This window comes from Marmota marmota, unplaced genomic scaffold, assembly GCF_001458135.2.
Source record: "Marmota marmota marmota unplaced genomic scaffold, marMar, whole genome shotgun sequence".
NCBI lineage: Eukaryota > Metazoa > Chordata > Mammalia > Rodentia > Sciuridae > Marmota > Marmota marmota.
Genome location: NW_026000229.1, coordinates 40,001,328 through 40,007,490, shown reverse-complemented (window position 1 = coordinate 40,007,490; position 6,163 = coordinate 40,001,328).

Here is a 6,163-nt window from a genome sequence, read left to right as displayed (position 1 = left end):
AAAAAAGGTGCGGAGGGTGGGGGGCGGGGATAGGCCAAAAGCAAAAACAGGAAAAAAGCTTTTTTTCTTTTTTTCAAAAAAAAAAAAAAAAGATAAATCTAATTTGCCAATGTAAATGAAAATCAAATGTAGCCATGTAAACAGAAAAAAGACATCACCACAGAATAACTTGATGAACAAGGATGTTCTCAAGAGATAAACATTAAAATTTGACAGGACTGAATAAACGGCTCTACTGATGAAATCCGAAGGAAGGGATGCGGTTTAGCTGCCAAGATTAAGTGACATTTTTAGCCCCTGACATTTCATAAAAGTAGCAACAGTACCTCAATCCCCTTCAGTTCTATTGGTCTTCTATTGGTCTAAACTCTTCTGAAATACCAAAAGTTAACCTTAACTGTAGTTCCACGTAGTAATACATAGAGTCATGGAGAGCCACGGGACTAATGTGGTTTTCCCCATTAGGGCTACACTCTGAAGATCAAGTCCTGATGATTTGGGGATGTGGTTTTCCCTGAATTAAGTTGCAAAATGTGTGGGGTTTAGAAGCCATAATTATATAGCTTTTATCTGAATGTAGATAAGGTTGGGGTTTCTAAATCTCCAATAAGTCTACTGTTAATCAATGCATCTAGGACATTGAAGCCCTCTCTGAGAAAAAAAAAACGGCAGAAGAGGTATTTTACTTCTAAAAAAAGCACCTTGGCTCCCCTGGTCCACTGAAAACAAATCAGTAGTATAAAGTTATGAGGATTGATGGCGAGGATTATTTATCTTGGATGAACAGGATAAAAAGCAGGTATCAATTACTTTACCACCTGGAAGCAATCTGTGGTCTAGAGCTGGGGCTGGTGCACTATAGTCCATGGGCCAAATGCAGCTTCCCACCTGTTTTTGTAAATAAAATTTTATTCAAACCCTCTTATCCTCATTCATTTATGTACCGTCTATAGCTATTTTTATGCTGCAATGGCAAATGTAAGTAACTGCAACAGAGACCATATGGTCCACACAACCTAAAATATTTACTATCCACCCTTTACACGAAAAGCTTGCTGACCTTGGTTCAAAGGACTGTGAGGGCTGAGATCTACTTGAAATATTACATAAACAATCAATAACCTTTCTAGTCTGTGACTTAAAGAATATCTGTACTTTTGTCCCTCCTCCCCTCAAAAAAGAGCATTTTAGGAGTTAGTTAAATAAACAGTTACTTCTAAAAAAAATGTCTGCTTATGTCAGTTGTAGTAAGAAGTGGTAACTCCTTTTCTAACATACTCTATATAAACATTTCTCTAAATCACTCTTTTAGAAGCAAGGTTAGGGGCTGGGGACGTAGCTCAGTGGTAAAGCACTTGGCCACCCGACCAGAGGCCTCGCCTTTCGAATTCCAGCACTTTTCCCCTTGGTCTAAGTGGTTTATTCTCCCACTTAGTGTTCAGTTCTATTTTTCAACATGTATTCTTCTATGTGAGCTTCTTCCCTCTGAAGGAAAGATAACATCTCAGCCCACTTCACTATTGTTTCTATCCTTGGATTCCTTTCAGTATATTTGGGTTGGGGTTTTTCCTAGTGTGTCTCTGGAAATGTGCTTTTCTATATTTATTCTGTACTGGTTTTGTGTGCTTCATTTTACTTCCTTCCTTAATAAACTATTTTGTTAACAGTGTTTATTTTTTCCTCCCATCCTTTATCCTGTTGCAGTTATTTTTAAGGTGCTACTGACTTCTTGACACCAAAAATGCAAGGTAGAACATGTCAGTTATACTTCTCACATGGGTTGTTAAAGCATCACATGAATCTTTGCTTCTTGTAAGATAATTTCCACTGCTGTCACTTCCCTTGAAAAACCTCCTTTCTTTTTTTTTAAAAAAATATTTTTTTAGTTGTACGTGGACAAAATATCTTTATTTACTTATGTTTTTGTGGTGCTGAGGATAGAACCTAGTGCCTCACATGTGCGAGGTTGGTACTCTACCACTGAGCCCCAGCCCAAAAAACCTGCCTTCTTAATGAAGTTTCTTTCCAACTGGACTCAAGCTACAGGTTTTATTGAACATCTAACTAGATTACCTTTCTTGCATATTTTTTGGAAATAGGTATGTGTTGCTACAGCAAGAATGCCAAGGTATAAAAGAAAAGAAGCAAGCCCCCTTTATATTAAATCACTTATCATATGCCATTATATGCAAAATCAAAATGAAATAACCATCTTTTCTTTAAGATGGACAATGTGGACTGGATTATGGTCCTCTAAAATACATTCATAAGCCACTGAACAATTACACCAAGAGAATATTGATTACTGGATATCAACCTATTCCAAGGGTGTCATTGCTTGGACTGATACAGGCTCCACAATCAAAGGTACCCTGATGGAAAATTGAAAGGAATACCTAATAGGGAAATGAACACCAGGCTGATTTAAACAAAGTGATATTAACAACAATAAATATAAAATTTGATTTTTAAGTTTTAAAGAATCAATTGTTTAGTGTACCATCAAATATCTCATCACAATGCAAGCAAATAAGCCAAAAATTTTAATATGGTTTTAAATGAAAGAAGTCCTCTTTGGTATTCCCGTTGAGATGAGATGTAGGATACAGTCTGTGATAGAGCTATGCACAAATGCTGCCACCCACCACTATACACATATACTAGGAAGAAAGGTATCTGTCAGTTCTATTAAATTTAGTCTTGGTCATGTGATTTGGGCAAACAAATGTGAGAAGAAGTAAGGTGTGTCACTCTCTTATTCCAAGAGAAACAAGCTTTGGGCAGAAGATCTAGGGTGAACTTTGCCATGTATTTTTTCTTCTGCCATGGTGACTGGGAATGTGTGAATGATAGCTTTCCTATCTACCTGGGTGCCAGCTCTCAGCCATACAGAGTGGCCATGTGGAATAAGGCACTGAGATTTTGAGTTGTTTGTTATGTAAAGTTGTAACCTTGCCTATTTTTTAAAAATTGTAGTTATAGATGGACAGAATGTCTTTATTTTATTTGTTTTTATTTTTATGTGGTGCTGAGGATAGAACCCAGTGCCTCACGCATTCTAGGCAAGTGCTCTGCCACTGAGCTACAGCCCCAGCCCTTGCCTATTTTTTATTAGCACAGTTGAGACCATTTCTGTAGTATTATGTTCCCATGTTCTAAATCCAGTGCCTAAAATGATAATGAAAAAGGACTTTCATGTGAGTGAAAATTGGTCTCCTCAAAAAACAGATATGAATGAAAAGCAGAAATAAGTGAAGGTCTGGATTAATTAAAAAGACCTTACAAAAACAAAAACTCTCAAAAAACGGAATGGATAGTCATTATCAAGTATTGACTTTGTTTTCAGCGGAAGTGTTCAAGGAGTAACGAAATGAGGTGATCAGATATCCAGGGGGAAAACTAAAGCCTTAGGAACAAGGCTGAGGGAGATAACCTTGAATGTCCCTAAATTCTGAGATTATAAGAATGAAACAGATCTAACAATACTCATGTCACATGTTATCATTTTCAAGGTTGTCAAAACTTGTTCCCTACACCCTTGTAAAGTACTGTGTTGGATGAAGACAAGTACACATATGATTATTTCTACTTAACAATCATTGCCAAAGCCAACAGCTCTTTCACAGACTTCCAGAAACTTCCCCTTTCCCACACTTAGAACAGCTTTCAAGGACTAGACTGCTTCTATTGATCTGTAAGTCCCCAAAGAGAGATAGTTTTACAAAGATTTCTATCACGCCCACAGATTTAGGAATGATGACTTTGTTTTTATCCCTGATAGATTCTGTAATTTGAAATTAAATATTTTACTTGTTTGTGAAAATCTTTTAGACAATGAAGTTTGTATTTCAAAGATTAGTAAGAGTCTTAGAAAAAAAAAATTGTGTGCCTTCCTGATAAGGAAGCCTATGAAATGCCCCCACATAGTCCTTGAAACAACTTCCTGGTTTTCAAAATAAAAATTCTTGTACTGATAGAATATCAACCTACCCCCAATGCATTTCAGAAAGATAAACAATCCCAGCTTCCTTACTTCCGCTCAGATACTGATAGCAAACAAATGTTGCAAAACTGCTTGACCTTTTCAAACCATAATTTCTGTTACTATTAGGCACATTGAAAGCATTGATAGAAATACTCAATATTTTGCTAAATGACAGACTCTGTTATTTGTATTGGCATGATTCAATTTACTTTATAATATTCTATTTACCTCTGGTATTTAATAATATTTTATAGCTACTAAAAATAATAAAATAAAAACTATTGTGATGACAATAAAAGACTAAGTACTTTATACCCTCTCTGACAAGATCCTGAGATCACCTGTAAAATAAATCATCCACTTTATCTCAGTTTGAGCAATATGTAAAAGTAACCCAAGTATCAAAGATTGATGATTTTTGTTGCAGCAAGGAAACTCCCCATAAAAATTCAAGTGTAGGATAGGTTCATTTAAGGAAGCAGAGGGTGAAAAACTCCAGACATGGTCAGATTGGCAAAGACTGTCGCAAAAGCAATATAGAACAATGACTGAGAACCAGACTCTAGAATCAGCCAGTCCTGGGTTGGCACCCTTACTGCATCATTATCAGGTTAGCCAGCGTGGGCAAGTTATTCAACCTCAAGATAGAGAAAGTCATAGTATATACCTTGCAGGGTTATCCTGTAGGCAAAACAGTAAATTAATTATCACTGTGCCTCACACAAAATAACCAAATCAGTTATTTGTTGTTGCTTGGCAAATCAACAAGAAGCATATGGCATAACACATCAACCATTTATTTGCTCATGATTCTGTGGAGTGGCAATTAGGGCTGGGCTCATCTAGGCAGTTCTTTTTCTTTTCACATGGTAACCGCTGGATACAATGATGCATTTACAGTCTGTTGACATGTTGGCTGGGGATGGCTAATCTTGGATGTCCCCATTCACATATCTGAAGATGAGGTGGGAGAGTTGGAAAGTCTAGAATGGCGGAAGTGGCCTCCTGTCTTTTTCCAAATGCTCACTCTCCATAGGGTATCTCATTCTTAAGGAGACGAACCTGGACTTGTTCACTAGGAACAGTATTCCAAGAGGACCAGGCTCAATGCACAAGTCACATGGTCATGCTCTGAGTCATTATAGGAGTACATGTACAACTTGTAGACACTAGAACTCACAACTCACTAAGAGCTGTTCCTTTTTTACTGCTACAGTAAGTTTAAAAACTACTTTAACTTAGGAAATGCTAGCTATCTTCCTCATCAACTATTTAAGACATCTGAAACTGAATTGAGTTGATTATCTTTGAAGGAAGAAATTAAGAGTTTCAGATTTCCAAATTCAGCAACTTGGCAGGCAGATGCACAATTTTTAAGCATTTACTGAGCACCTGTATGCACCTAGTTCTTTCCCAGATGTTGAACACTAGTAGCAGTGTGTGAATAAGATGTTACTCAAAGAACTTGTGTTTTAGTGATCAGGAAAAAATGCTTTACACACAATAGTAAACATATGGAACATTCAAGAAGAATAGACAATATTGAGCCTTTTATACTGATCTTTGGGTCCTACAAAGATAATTCTATTAGGTATGTCCTGTGAAAATGCCTACTCTTGATCTGCCAAGATTAAAGCAAAGATTAGAAAATAGCCAATTGGAGAGCCACCGCCTGCGCCTGCAAGGTAGGCAGACCTGCGACCAACAGGGAGAACAGAACCAGCGGCCCGCCGGCGTGGTAGACACATCACCCCAATTGGAGGAAGGGCCCAGCTGCCGCCCACAAGGTAGGCAGACCGCACGTCCCAGAGAAGGGGCCCAGCGGACAGCCAGCCTAGTTGAAAAATCACCCCAATTGGAGGAGGGGCACAGCCGCCTCCCGAGCCTGCAAGGTAGGCAGACCTGCAAACTGGAGAACAGGCCCAGTGGCCCACCAGCGTGTTAGACAGATCACCCCTATTGGAGGAGGGGCCCAGCCATTGCCCGCAAGGCAGGCAGACCACGCGACCTGGAGAAGGGGCCCAGCAGCCCGCCAGTGTGAAAGACAGATCACCCCAATTGGAGAAGGAGCACAGCCGCTGCCTGCCCCTGCAAGGGAGACTTTGCAACTATACAAGAGCAATATAAATATATAGGGGGAAATTCAATAACACAACAGTTTCACCAAGCAGAAAGAAA